The 15,000-nt window shown below is 37.3% G+C and overlaps 1 long non-coding RNA gene across 1 annotated transcript in view; it reads left to right on the top strand.

The window, feature by feature from the left end:
* Positions 1 to 14,071: 14,071 nt before the first annotated feature.
* The window catches only part of LOC144960161 (uncharacterized), an 8,365-nt gene continuing 7,436 nt past the window's right edge, over positions 14,072 to 15,000 (top strand). The window contains exon 1 of the long non-coding RNA XR_013642776.1: positions 14,072 to 14,234. This is a non-coding gene — a long non-coding RNA (uncharacterized LOC144960161). The remainder of the gene's footprint in view (positions 14,235 to 15,000) is intronic.

Raw genomic sequence — 15,000 nt, 5'->3', positions numbered from 1 at the left:
ACTCAGATGTAGAACTAGTTAGTAATGTTTTCTCCGACCTGTCGTGTCCCGCTCTGCGTGTTAACTGTTGCTGTTGGCTGCAGACGCGTTGTAAAACGATTTGAGCACGATTGCCTCCCTCGGCGCATAGTTGAGTCCTCGATAAAAGGGATATTTACTCACATTCTCTCACCGTAATCAGGTGTAAGACTAATACCTGTCCGTTAGTAGTGATTTCTCCGTCCTCTCGTGTCCCGCTCTGCGTGTTAACTGTTGCTGTTGGCTGCAGACGCGTTGTAAAAAGATTTGAGCACGATTGCCTCCCTCGGCGCATAGTTGAGTCCTGGATAAAAAGGATCTTTAATCACATTCTCTCACCGTAGTCAGGTGTAAGACTAATACCTGTCGGTTAGTAGTTATTTCTACGTCCTGTCGTGTCCCGCTCTGCATGTTAAGTTGGCTAGAATAATAATAATAATAATAATAATAATAATAATAATAATAATAATAATAATAATAATAATAATAATAATAATAATAATAATAATAATAATAATAATAATAACAATAATAATAATAATAATAATAATAATAATAATAATAATAATAATAATAGTAATTCAAGGGAATTAATTCTTGGTATTTCTACACCCTATGTTATCTTCTTGAGTTGCATCCCTTGAAAACGAGTACATGGCCGTGACTTTACTAGTGTTTTCTCCGTCCTGTCGTGTCCCTCTCTCCGTGTTAACTGTTGCTGTTGGCTGTAGACGCGATGTAAAGCGCTTTGAGCACGATTGCCTCGCTCGGCGCATAGTTGAGTCTTGGATAAAAAAGGTTCTTTACTCACATTCTCTCACCGTACTCAGATGTAAGACTAATACCTGTCCGTTAGTAGTGATTTTTCCGTCCTCTCGTGTCCCGCTCTGCGTGTCAACTGTTGCTGTTGGCTGCAGACGCGTTGTAAAACGATTTGAGCACGATTGTCTGGCTCGGCGCATAGTAGAGTACCCGATAAAAAGGTTCTTTACTCACATTCTCTCCCCGTAATCAGATGTAAAACGAATACCTGGCCGTTAGTAGTGTTTTCTCCGTTCTGTCGTGTCCCGCTCTGCACGTTAAGTGTTGCTGTTGGCTGCAGACGCGTTGTAAAACGATTTGAGCACGATTGCCTCGCTCGGCGCATAGTAGAGTCCTGGATAAAAAGGATCTTTACTCACATTCTCGCACCGTACTCAGATGTAGAACTAGTTAGTAATGTTTTCTCCGTCCTGTCGTGTCCCGTTCTGCGTGTTAACTGTTGATGTTGGCTGCAGACGCGTTGTAAAACGATTTGAGCACAATTGCCTCGCTCGGCCCACAGTAGAGTCCTCGATAAAAAGGATCTTTACTCACATTCTCTCACAGTACTCAGATGTAGAAGTAGTTAGTAATGTTTTCTCCGTCCTCTCGTCTCCCGCTCTGCGTGTTAAGTGTTGCTTTTGCGAAGCGGAATTCGTCAACTGCGTTTTAAGTGTTGCTGTTGGCTGCAGACGCGTTGTAAAACGATTTGAGCACGATTGCCTCCCTCGTCGCATAGTTGAGTCCTGGATAAAAAGGTTCTTTACTCACATTCTCTCACCGTAATCAGGTGTAAGACCTGTCCGATAGTAGTGATTTCTCCGTCCTCTCGTGTCCCGCTCTGCGTGTTAACTGTTGCTGTTGGCTGCAGACGCGTTGCAAAACGATGTTAATATGCAATCAAAAATAAAATCTATGAACACAACCAATAATAGACGCGTCCGTTTCCTTGTGTTTTAGTTTTAGTATTACCGAAGACTAAAATCATAACATTATAGAGACAAAATTATGAAACATGTGGAGCTGGCACTTGAGTCATTAATAATGAGAAATAAAATAGGGTATGCAGAATAGAAGTACCAAGTAAATACAATATAAATATCACGGTGAGACATAAATGATGAGAAATATTATAGGGTATGCAGAATAGAAGTACCAAGTAAAAACAATATAAATATCACGGTGAGACATAAATGATGAGGAATATTATAGGGTATGCAGAATAGAAGTACCAAGTAAAAACAATATAAATATCACGGTGAGACATAAATGATGAGAAATATTATAGGGTATGCAGAATAGAAGTACCAAGTAAATACAATATAAATATCACGGTGAGACATTAATAATGAGAAATATTATAGGGTATGCAGAATAGAAGTACCAAGTAAATACAATATAAATATCACGGTGAGACAATGATGAGAAATATTATAGGGTATGCAGAATAGAAGTACCAAGTAAATACAATATAAATATCACGGTGAGACATTAATGATGAGAAATATTATAGGGTATGCAGAATAGAAGTACCAAGTAAATACAATATAAATATCACGGTGAGACATTAATGATGAGAAATATTATAGGGTATGCAGAATAGAAGTACCAAGTAAAAACAATATAAATATCGCGGTGTCAGGACCGAATTGTGATCCAAATGACAAGGCTTAGTGCGGCTATGTGATCTTGTGGTATGACACTCGCTTTCGGATCAGAAGGTCCTGGGATCGAGCCTATCTCGGTGCATAGTTGAGTCGATGAAAAAGCTCTTTACTCACATTCTCTCACCGTACCCAGGTGTAAATTGAGTACCTGGCCGTTAACAGCGTTGTCTGTCCGAAAAATTGTAATATCGCCTAATACGCGTCATGTCTCGTTCTACATGTTACGTGTTGATGTTGGTCAGGGACCCTTTGTAAAGCGCGTTGAGCACGTTTAGTGGATATTGCACCATATAAAAGCTCACGTTTGGGTTTCTTTTTAATGAGAGAGAGAGAGAGATAGAAAGAGAGCGAGAGAGATTGAGAGAGATTGAGAGAGATAGAGAGAGATAGAGAGAGAGAGAGAGAGATTGGAAGAGATAGAGATGGAAAGAGAGAGATAGGGAGAGAGAGAAATAGAGAGAGAGATAGAGATAGAGAGAAATAGAGAGAGAGATACAGAGATAGAGAGAGGGAGAGAGAGATATAGAGAGATAGAGATAGAGAGAGAGGGGGAGAGAGTGGGAGAGAGAGATAGATAGAGAGAGAGAGAGGGACAGAGAGAGAGAGAGAGAGAGAGAGAGAGAGCGAGCTGCAGGCTGTTATACTAGCCACTGAGCCATCCAGCAACACAAAAATATGGCTTTTTAACGTAGTAACCATTACGGGGAATCTCTTCTCCCAACTACACAGGGGATCAAAGGTTGGCTAACTGCTGAATGATCACACAAAAGTAAAGACATATATATATATATTGAGAAGTTGGAAGCTGTGCCATGGATCCACTTAAAACAGTAACGGGTAATTTTCTAAGGAATCCAACTGCAACACTGGAGTGAACTGACATTTTTGATTTGGTAACAATAGGAGCAGCTTTATTCTGGAGTAGCTGCAGTCTTATAAGCAAGCTTTTTAGCAAACCGTAGAGGAGGGAGTTGCAATAGTCAAGTCTAGAGGTAATCAATAAATGAACTAGAATTTTGCATGCGTCTTCGTCCATAAGGTTCCTCAAGTGTCCAATATTTCTGATCGAATGTTAGATATTGCCCTATATGAAATCTCAATTTTGTATATTTTGTTAATTAACCGGGTACTCTTAAAAATCATGGATTAGATTTTAAACAATTGGCCCAAAAACTCTTCCTTCACATATCGATCGATTTATATGACTTTAATCTTGGAAAAACTCTCAAGCCCTGGACACCCCAAGCACTCTAAAGCCCCCCATAGACGCCGACATCCGCTGATAGCGGTACGGATGACCTATCGCTGTGACCCGATCCCTGCCTTTATCGCAGATGATTTTTGCCCACATACCGGGAGATATTTTTTTGAGGCGATCGGCGATCGGCGATCGGGGGCGTGGTAGTATAAAAAAGTGGACAATTTTTTTTCGAATTTTCGCTGTTTTCACGTCGGATTCGTGATCAGCGTCAAATTTACAATAGGTTTGATACTAAGAACTTTGTGTTTACTCCAAATCTTTCGTCTTGCGCACAATAGTGATTACTTCTCACTAAATTATATCAATTAGACTGTTGAAGGAACGAAATTGACATCATTCCACTCTTTGTAATTGTATTAAGGCAGTCATTTTGGTAATTAGTTCTCACTAAATTATATCAATCAGACTTTTAACGTTCAAGGTTACTCGTAGTTTTGTGTGACGGTACGTTATCTCCGACTGGTGGATGTTGTGAGCATTTTACCTAAACTCATAGCATCAATAACCGTCCAAGATATTCGCATCATATGTAGCAATAGCTATAAGAGAGAGAGAGAGAGAGAGAGAGAGAGAGAGAGAGAGAGAGAGAGAGAGAGAGAGAGAGAGAAAGAGAAAGAGAGAAAAATTTAGTTGCGCTATATATACCGCTATATTCAATAAAGGTGCTCAAATCACTTTATAAGGGTCTTTGGCCAACATAAAAACATGTTAGACGAGACATTACTGCTAAGCGATATTGCAATTGTTTCCCGACAGAGACGACGCTGTAAACAGCGAAGTACTCATTTTAACGGTGAACAAGGTCAGAGAATGCGAGTAAAGAGCCTTTTCCAAGGACTCAATTATGCGCCACTCAGAGCGGGACTCGAATCCAGTGCCGTCCGATCCAAATGCGAGTGTCATTTCACAAGACCACATGCATAGACGCACAAAAAAGTGATGAGAGAATAGATTCATATGTATTGAAGGAGGAGAGAGCGGATGGAGTGAGTTAGTTCTTGGATATTTATAGAAGGAACCAAATTGACGTCACTCATCTCATTGTTATTGTTTTTAGACACCCATTTTTATGATTAGTTCTAATTAAAATATATCAGACTATAACGTTCAAGTTTCCATGTAGATCTTTGGGCTGGAGTGATATTTCTGGCTGGCGGACTTTGTGAGTATTTTAATTTAACACAGAGCATCAATAGAAGGAATGAATTTGACGTTAGTCAACCCGTTGTTATTGCTTTTAGACAGCATTTTATAATTAACTTATCACTAAGTTATATCAATCAGACAATGAACGTTGGCACCCCCCCACCACCACCACCACCACCACCATACACACGCACACAGCTCTTTTCTTTTTTTTTTTGGGGGGGGGGGCAGGGGGCGTTGTTTGTAGATTATAATTCAAGGTTACAATGCCCACCCCTGTCATCACGTAGTCAAGGCTTTTTGGCATTTGCCAATCCCAAATGTCTGATCAAGGTCGACCGTCATGTCGCGTCAACGGGTGAGGAGGAAAAAAAAAAAGAACTGGCATATTATTATATCATTACATTGAAAATTATGAAAACTATTTTTTTATTTTGTATGAAATCCTTTATAAGTTTTACAATGAACAAGAACGAAACTTTTGCCATCTACCTCTTCCTGGCGCAACATTTATAAAAATATTATTAAAAAAAAATAATAACACAGCGTTTATTTGGCGCAATATCCACGTGCTCAAAGCGCTTTACAAGGGGTCCCAAGGCAACAGCAATATTAAACTTGAAAGACGAGACATGTCGCCTGTCAGGCGATGTGACATTTTTTCCCAACAAAGACAACGAACGGCCATGTTCTCATTTAACACCTGAGTACGGTGAGAGAATGTGAGTAAAGAGCCTTTTCCAAGGACTCAACTCTGCGCCACTCAGAGCGGGTCTCGAAACCTGAACCTTCCGATCCGAAAGCGAGAGTCATACCACTTGATCCATCACAAAACAGGGAGGGGCACTTTTCTGTCGGCCACATAGTCTCAATATTAATTAAAATTTATTTCTAATTTCATCAATTTTTGGAGTAAAAACATAGTTCTTGGTATCAAACCTATTGTAAATTCGACGCTGATCACGAATCTGACGTCAAAACAGCGAAAATCCGAAAAAAATTGTCCAATTTTTTATACTGCCACGCCCCCGATCGCCGATCGCCTCGAAAAATATTAAGCAAAGCGGGCTTTGCGAGCGATGGACCGTACCTAGGTTTATCGGTCAGGTATTTGGCCACACACATTGCGTTTTCACCCCGGTTTGCCTGATCGGGGTATGAACCAGGATCATATCCGGGCGTGTATGGAGCCTTTAAGATAGTTGCCATTCTGAAGCCTGACAAACCGGCGAAGAAGGCTGGCAGTTAGAGTCCAATATCACTTCTGAGTGGCCTGTCAAGACTTGTGGAGCGTTTCTTATTGAACCGATGGGGGCGGTCAAAAACGCAGTTCTGTCACCAGAGCAGTGGGTATTCGGGGACGAGAGGTGCACAACGGAACATTCCTTAATTAATCAGGATTTGAACCGAAACGGCAAAGAGTTGCGGTGTTTAAAGATCTATTGGCGGCATACCGGTCCCCATGTATCCAGTAACGCATGCTCGAAAAGTTTTTAAGGCAGCTCAGATTTCATAATATGGGTGTGTAACTATCATCCCCCGTCAGCGGCTAGCTGTCCTCAGAAAAGCAACTGTTCTTACGTGCTTCTACTTTTATGGAAGCTTCCCTTTTGCAAGGACGCCGAACATTGCCTCTGCGAATCATGCACGTGCCTTCTGGGCCCAGCTGCAAAATGATATCGTGATATATGCCATATTTCCCTAGTAGTAGTAGTAGTAGTAGTAGTAGTAGTAGTAGTAGTAGTAATAGTAGTAGTAGTAGTAGTAGTAGTAGTAGTAGTAGTAGTAGTAGTAGTAGTATAGTAGTAGTAAGTAGTAGTGTAGTAGTAATAGTAGTAGTAGTAGTTAGTAGTAGTAGTAGTAGTAGTAGTAGTAGTAGTAGTAGTAGTAGTAGTAGTAGTATGTAGTAGTAAGTAGTAGTAGTAGTAGTAGTATAGTTAGTAGTAGTAGTAGTAGTAGTAGTAGTAGTAGTAGTAGTAGTAGTAGTAGTAGTATCAGCAGTAGTAGTAGTAGTATTGGTAGTAATAGTGGTAGGATGCGGAGGAGATGTAGGAGTAGATGTAGAAATAGAATTAAAAGAATTACTGTTGTTATTCTTATATTTATTTCTATCCGTTTTAAGCTCAAAGGTGCGTTTGATTATCGGACGTACATGAAAGAAGAAAAAGATTGTTATGTAATGCAAGCATGATTTGTGAGCCGTCAAACAAGGTTACACGGTGTAAAAAAAACCTCTTTCTCTCTCTATCTATCTATCTCTATCTATCTATCTATCTATCTATCTATCTATCTATCTATCTATCTATCTATCTATCTATCTATCTATCTATCTATCTATCTATCTATCTATCTATCTATCTATCTATCTATCTATCTATCTATCTATCTATCTATCTATCTATCTATCTATCTATCTATCTATCTATCTATCTATCTATCATTGTCTCTCTCTCTCTCTCACACTCTCTCTCTCTCTTTCTCTCATTCTTTCTCTCTCTCTCTGATGCAACAGCATGTCATTTATCGATTTGTGACCATGGATTAGTCTTTGCTTTTAAACAATAATCACGACGTCATTCCGTTGTCAGCAATCGAAAGAGCTAATTTTAAATGTACACCCCCAACACACACACACACACACACACACACACACACATGCCATGTTTATAATGATTAATCATAATTCAAAAGCAATCTGATCTCTGTTTAATTTAGCTTACTGATGACTGTATCTACTACGCAGATTGTCATACAATGCTTATAGTAACCTGCCATCAACCGACACGGCACGGACATCACGTGACTGACTCTCAGCCGTTAATCAAGGTTATTGAGAGATTGAAATTCTGGGTTTATGTGATATAAAATTTGTGGGTTTGCAAATCTTATGGAAGTTTGATGAAAATAGTTTTCTCCTTTCAAGTATGCGTCATGTCTAAACCTTTTTTTAAATTTGAAATTAATAGGCTATTTTATTGACGACATCGGCTTTCAATAGGAGGGATTTTTGGATTTTCTTTTAAACGATCCGCTGTTTTTGCAGTGTCAAACATTTGTCTATGTAATACACCCAGCTGGCTCCACAGTAGAACGATGAAAACTTCACCATCATATCTTGTGTCAAATTGTGACACCTGTGCTCATTTGCATGAATTTTGGTGACACTCGCATTTTTTTTACGTCAGCCTAGACGGGGTGGCATCAAGTGTCATAAGTGACACAAGGACAAGGCTAGTGGTGTCCTTAGATTAATAGATGTTGGGTAGTGATTGGAAAGAAAAAAGTAGAAAATCAATTCATAACGTATTTATCTCACTCTCACACACAAACTTTTACACACACACACACACACACACACACACACATATATATATATATATATATATATATATATATATATATATATATATATATATATACATATATATACACACTCTCTCTCTCTCTCTCTCTCTCTTTATGTATCTCCCTTTCTCTAACTCTCTCTCTCTCTCTCTCTCTCTCTCTCTCTCTCTCTCTCTCTCTAGCATTTGTTCAAATTACTTTTAATTTAATCTTATCCCTATGTTTTGCAAGTTGTTAAATATTTATGAGTCTCTTTTATAAACTGCATAACAAATTGCAGTAACAATTTAAATGTATTGTAGTGTGCTTTGTAAAGTCAAAAATGTATCAGCTCTTGGTGTAGATAGCGGTATGATATTATTTTGAGCCTTTAGAATTATTTTCTCGAAAGGACAATTCATTATATTTACAAAAGAATTATATTATATAATGTTACTTAACTATAACATTGTATATTGTAATTTTTGCAGGTTGGCTTGAGTTTGCCCGATTTGAACGATTCATTTTCCTCCTTATTGACAAACTACCATTATTAACACTGAATAGGACATTAAATTAGTATCTCCATGCTCAATGTTTAAATTTAAACATCTTTATAAACAAAACATTTTTAAGGATTTCAGCAGGGTTGGTGTACCAAATGCTGAGACAATATCTGAGCACTTTGACTTCCCAACACTTCACAGTTATATCATATTAAATGAGAATATTACCCACCTGGCCAGGAACCATCACCATATTCATGTTTTAATACGTTCAAGTCAAGAGTATCTTTTACACAACATATTATGTTCAAGTCAATTTTTAGTACTTACAATATGATACAGTAGTATCAGTATTACTGAAGCATAATAACAATAGCGTTAATCTTTATTGAGAGTATTGATTATTCTGTTATATTTTTTTCATGAATTTGATACAACTGATTAAAAAGTATTGCTTTCAAAATATAGAGAAACTTAAATGTAAGCTTTGATTTTTTTTTGGTTGAGAGTATCTATGTTAGATTAGAATATATTTCAAGTTATTAGATTTTCACTTTACTCAATTTCCACTTTATTTTAAATGTAATCTAATTTTCACCAGAATTATCATATTTTAGATGACTCTGATCCTGATGTAGATGAATGTATTATAGACTCCAGTTCTGAGGTGATTGAGGAAACAGAAAATGCATATTATGATAAGATTAATTCCTTGTGTTTGCGTACATGTTTTTCTTTATTTTAAAGTGATCGAAGAGAAAAACGTTGGTTTTGCTCTAGCTTGACTTAAAAGTCATTAGATGTTTTGAAAGAAAAATAATGTTTGACGTTTTTTAATGCTTGATTATCATTCTTATTAATTGGAAATATAACATTTAGATAAATAGTGATTTTCATCTAGGTCTCAAAGCGGTTTAAAACATATCTTTGTCACAGCGAAACAACAATGGTACTTAGGGACAATGTAGCAATGACTATCCCGCACAAATCTTTGGGCCTCTTTGTCGCTCACGAAGTGCCCGAATTCGCGTCAAAATATGGGACGAAGCCGTTCCGTACATGCTATTTTAAAAAATGAATTACGAAGCTGTTAATCGATGAATATGACTGAAAGTTGGCACATAGTTAGAAAAAAGGTCATTTTAGATTATGTCAGGCGACAAAACTCGTACGATTACCAGAAGACCGTTAAAAATAGATTGTTACTCTTTGGAGTACAATATTTCTAAAACAACAAAGAGGAGAGATTTTGTCGCTCATAAGGGTATATATGCACATTTCTTATATTTATATTTCAAATTTCATTGGATTATGATAAGTACTTTTCCCGTATTCTCACAAAACATCAACCCATTTTGCATTTCAATGAGTGAAAATATGGAGATGGATATTTTGCTCCACCATCGCGCGACACGAAAATGACGTGAGCGAGGCAAGGCTGCCAGATGGCCAGACTTTAAGCTGACCAAATTCGACTTCAAAAATGGCTAAATAGAAAATCATATGGCTTTCACTATTAAGACTGGCGCACTTAAAATGGACTAAATTTTAACAAACAAAAAATTGAATAGACTAGGATAAATGTCAATGAGACAAAAATAGATGAATAAAATTTAATAAAAGAAGCAAAATTATATATTTGGCCACACACGTGGCCATCTGGCAACTTGTTTGCGGTGACTGACGACACAAATCCTCGCGCGCTTTTAAAAAAAATTAAAGCATTGTTTCATTGTTATGTCATAGGGATAGTTGATTAACTCTCTCTCTCTCTCTCTCTCTCTCTCTCTCTCTCTCTCTCTCTCTCTCTCAAATAAATACTAGAAATAACATAAGCCATGTTCTCACGGGACTGATTGATAATAATTTAGCAGGCATTTTTCGTTTGATTTTTATGTGTTGTAGACACAAAATTACACTCCGGAAAAGTTCAAAATGATCAATATTATATATTTTTAAAACAAAATTATAGTTGACCCTAGCCATACAGCTCTAAAACTATACAAGTTAGAACTTTTCTGATGTCTTCATCATATTTTCTGATAATTTTGCCATAAAATTGCAAAGTTTTAATATCTTGTTCCACGTATTAAGCGAGATACAGGCACAAACCAGAATAAAACGCAGAAAAAGCGTCCCATATTTTCCGTATTTTTTTCTCTTTGTGAGTCATCCAAATAAATGACACATTTGAAACTGCATAACTTTGTTATATATTAATGGATTTCCAAAATTCAAAAAGATTTTTACTCAGTGGAGATAGGGCTTTGATTTAAGAGGAGTATTTCCTACAAAAATAGAAAACAAAAATTTTCATAGTCATTGCTAGACAATGCCTGCGTGGCGATTGGCGCATCTAATAACTTTTCAGGTCACCACGAAACAACACCTGTCATGTTAATATGAACTCATGAAATAAACACGGGAACTTTTAGCGATGGGGGGGGGGGGGGGAAATGCGTATGAAATGTATTTCCAAGGACATAACTACTTTTGTATCGTCCTTGGACACGACCCAAACACGTCACCGGCCTGGACCCTGTCCGAACCTTTTGACGCTTGAGTCTTATGCTTGTCGAGACTGCCAGCCATTCAGCTACAGATACAATTCAAACGACAGTCTATTTACAGCGCTTGGCGAAGTCTAGCACAAAATGTCCTTGCAAGACTTAACATTTTCAACAAGAGAAGAGCTGGTGAAGTGGCGCGGCTTACATTAGCAACGTACAAAGATCGCCAAGATTGAAAAGCGACTGGTCACTCAAAAATGGCATCTGCGCTTCAACGTTTAGAAAGAAAATAGTACAGACCTTGTAATGGTTAAAGAAAAAAAAGGAATAGAAAGGTTGCGATACTGATTCCTCTATATGTATCAGATGCAATGAGCGTTTTAATGTTCTCAATATAAAAGGTTTGAAAACCATCACGAAATGGGTGGCAAGGTGTCAATGCTTCTTTGTCAGACGCCTTTCTAAAAAATCATCAGCTTGCCTCGTCAACCAAGTGTAGAAAATATAATGCAACTATTATTCAACTTATTGACTTGCACCTGCTGATGTAAAATGTATTTCATATCACATAGGTCATTCTGTCAATATTCACTAAGAATTTAACCACCGACAATGAAACAAAATTGAAATCACCAAAGTGGGAAAGTTTTTAACAGCTGTTGATTCAGGCACCGCTTTAAAAACATCGCCACATCACTGATAGTAAACATGGAGCAAAGCGAAGTAAGTACCGATGATTCTGAAGAGGAAAAATTAGTCTTCCCTCAAAAAGAACAAAGAAAAAGGAAAGCTTGCAAGCTCAGCACATCATCAGAAAATGATCTATAGAATTAATATCAGAAGACAAGGAAAAAATAAAATGTAAAAAACTCAATACCCAATTGCAAGATGAATTCCATTTAATCTCTAACTTTGGGAAGAAAATTAAAAATGGCTTTGGGTCAAAGGTATGCTGTCACTGGACATCAGAGCATAATTTGCCCTCAGGGATCAATTCAGTGAACATCTTCCACAGAAGCTATATCCATCAGGCTTTCAAATCATATCAGAAAAAGGAATTCTCAATTTTCCTCAACATCAGCTGCACAAATGAAGTCAATGCTGCAGTATAGGATGAAAAAACTGTTAGACGTGTGTCACTGTCTTGAATTTCCGTGAATTTTGCCATTTTTTGGGGGGAAGAAGAAATTTTTAAAAAGAAAAAAATAGTAAGTTTTTATGGTGCCTTGAATGCCTTCCACGAACTTCACATATTAAACAAATTGATGTAGCTGTTCATGTCGCTTCTCTGTCAGATATAGAGAACTAAGAAGATGAAACAAAACAGCAAAACGGAATTATGCAGCAGAGAATACTTGCAACTAATCGCAAATTTTTCTATTAAAAAAAAAAAAAACGAACTGTATACCAAACATTTTCTTTTTAATTTTTCTAGTTTTTCATGTGTTAGTGGCAAATGCATCGTGTATTATATTCCAATTAAGAATGAATGTCCCAGAGGTGCAATGGGATTTACATTATCCCAACATTCAAACTAGAGATGAAAAACATTTCCTTATTCACTCACTTATTTTTATGCAGAAATCTCGTTCTTCTTCTAGTGTAATGATTTCAAACTCCTATTTATCTTCTCTCTCTTTCTCTCTCTCTCTCTCTCTCTCTCTCTCCCTCTCTCTCTCTCTCTCTCTCTCTTTCTCTCTCTTTATTATTTTTTTTTTCAATATCTTAACAGCGGAGGTAGGAGACAACTAATAACACTATTGCTGTCTAGTATTCTTCAATTACCCTCCCCCCCCCTCCTCCCCCACCCCCCCAACCTTAGTCTTGAAATATAAAGATCGGTTTTCCTCTCTCTTTCTCTCTCTCTCTCTCTCTCTCTCTCTCACCCTCTCTCTCACCCTCTCTCTCTCTTCCATTGAACACACACACACACACAGAGACAGACACACGCACACACACATTTACAAAGTTTCCCCTATATTATTATGACATATATATGTATTCTGTGTTTACTTGATAAAGGCCAAGGGCCGAAACGTCGTTTGTTTTGTGTTGTTCATTCATGATTCAGATTTACTTCCTTTATCTTTATCTCCATGTATAGTTATAGTTTTGAGAGATGATATTTTTTCCTTGTAAATCATCTCTCTATTATGTACTGTTCTTTTTTAAAATTTTAGAATCTGATTTACAATCTGTAAACATTTGAGTGTTTTCCTCTTAGTGGGATCTTGTGTTGGTGTCTGGGTGAGACTGTGCGATGTTGTGAGCTTCTTAGTCAAGTGCGTATTATCTATAAATAATAACGTAAATGAATTCGACCTTTCTCTGATCGTTTTTACTGTTTCTATACCGCCAAATGGGTGACTAGTTATCACAAGATTTTATGGATCATTTTATAAACGTTTACTTTTACATAAGGATTTCTGTGTTGGTTCTATTGATCAAGCGGTAGAATAGTGGATATTTTAAATAGAGACACACCATCGATATCAAAACCTGTGTTGCTTTCTAGGTTTACAAATAGCCTTCAACAGTCGTGACGTCGCTTCCCTCGTAATGACGCACAGTATTCTTAGCAACTGGTTCTGAACTATCGGAACAATGGCGGATGCCCTTATGAAATACTTCTCCAACGAGCATTAAAGTGTGTCCAGAGGAAAAAAAAAACATAATAAATCTGATCGTGTTTTGACTTTTATACATTCTGATCACATGACACTTGAAAACGGTCGAGCCAGCATGGAGAAAAAAAATGTACCGATTTTCTTTGTTTAGAACCAAGCTGCTCGTTGCTGGGCGACGTGATATCAGAGTCTTGAATCCTGTTATTGCCATTGATTACATTTTGACGATTGTTCCATTGACGTGACATGTGCGACAGCTTTGGCTTATGTGGGCTGATGAACGCGTGGAGATTCACCATTATAATAACCGGGGTAATAGCATTGAATTTAGTTGTCCTCTATAGATCATCAAGATGCAGCTTTTCAACCTGATAGTGAGTATTTCTTATTCATTTCATACGACTTGTCTATAGATAGAAGGAAATTGACATCACTCAACTCTTTGTTATTATTTTTAGTCAGCCATTTTTATGAGAAGTTTTCACCAAATTATATTTTATTTAATCAGATATAAACGCTTAAAATTACACATTATTTTGTTTGCTCGGTATGTTAAATCCGGAATGTTGTGAATAAATTCCCTAGTCACATAGCATCAATACGAGAAAGTACCTTTCTAAACCTGTAATTATGTCGTGTTTTCATCAGTCAGAGACACCTTGTATATTTTGTCATTTATTTAATGGAATAAGGAAGAAAATACGTGTTTTGTTTGTCGAGCGACTTCCCAGGTTTGAGAGGTCTTTTATTTTGTTTTGCCAAGATGAGAGTCATTTAAATCTATTGTTTGAAAAGCGAGTGTTCTGGACCATTTTTTTTTTAAATACACGACTTTCCAAACTATGATAGTTCAATGGTTAAGGTGTCCAAAATATTGTTTGAGAGAGATACAGCTCCATTTCTCTCAGGGTGGAACTTAGCCTGTAAACTGTGTGTATTCCTTTTCCATTCCGGTACGTTTCGCTTCTATGATACACTGGTTGTTCACGAACTGGGACCAAGCAGAGACAAAAATGAATGCTCTCAGTTGACAGCCTAAGCAGGATATGAAAGTTTTCTCCTAGTATGGACATTATAGATGTTATAATAGATAGAAAAAGTAAGTATTGTGTGGTTGTAAGTAATCGTGAGGTGGTCTGT

This window comes from Berghia stephanieae, chromosome 14, assembly GCF_034508935.2.
Source record: "Berghia stephanieae isolate SIO BIC M18660-M18661 chromosome 14, UCSD_Bste_1.3, whole genome shotgun sequence".
Classification (NCBI taxonomy): Eukaryota; Metazoa; Mollusca; class Gastropoda; order Nudibranchia; family Aeolidiidae; genus Berghia; species Berghia stephanieae.
The sequence above is the reverse complement of the archived record's forward strand: the minus strand, read 5'-3'. Positions and strand labels throughout refer to the sequence as shown.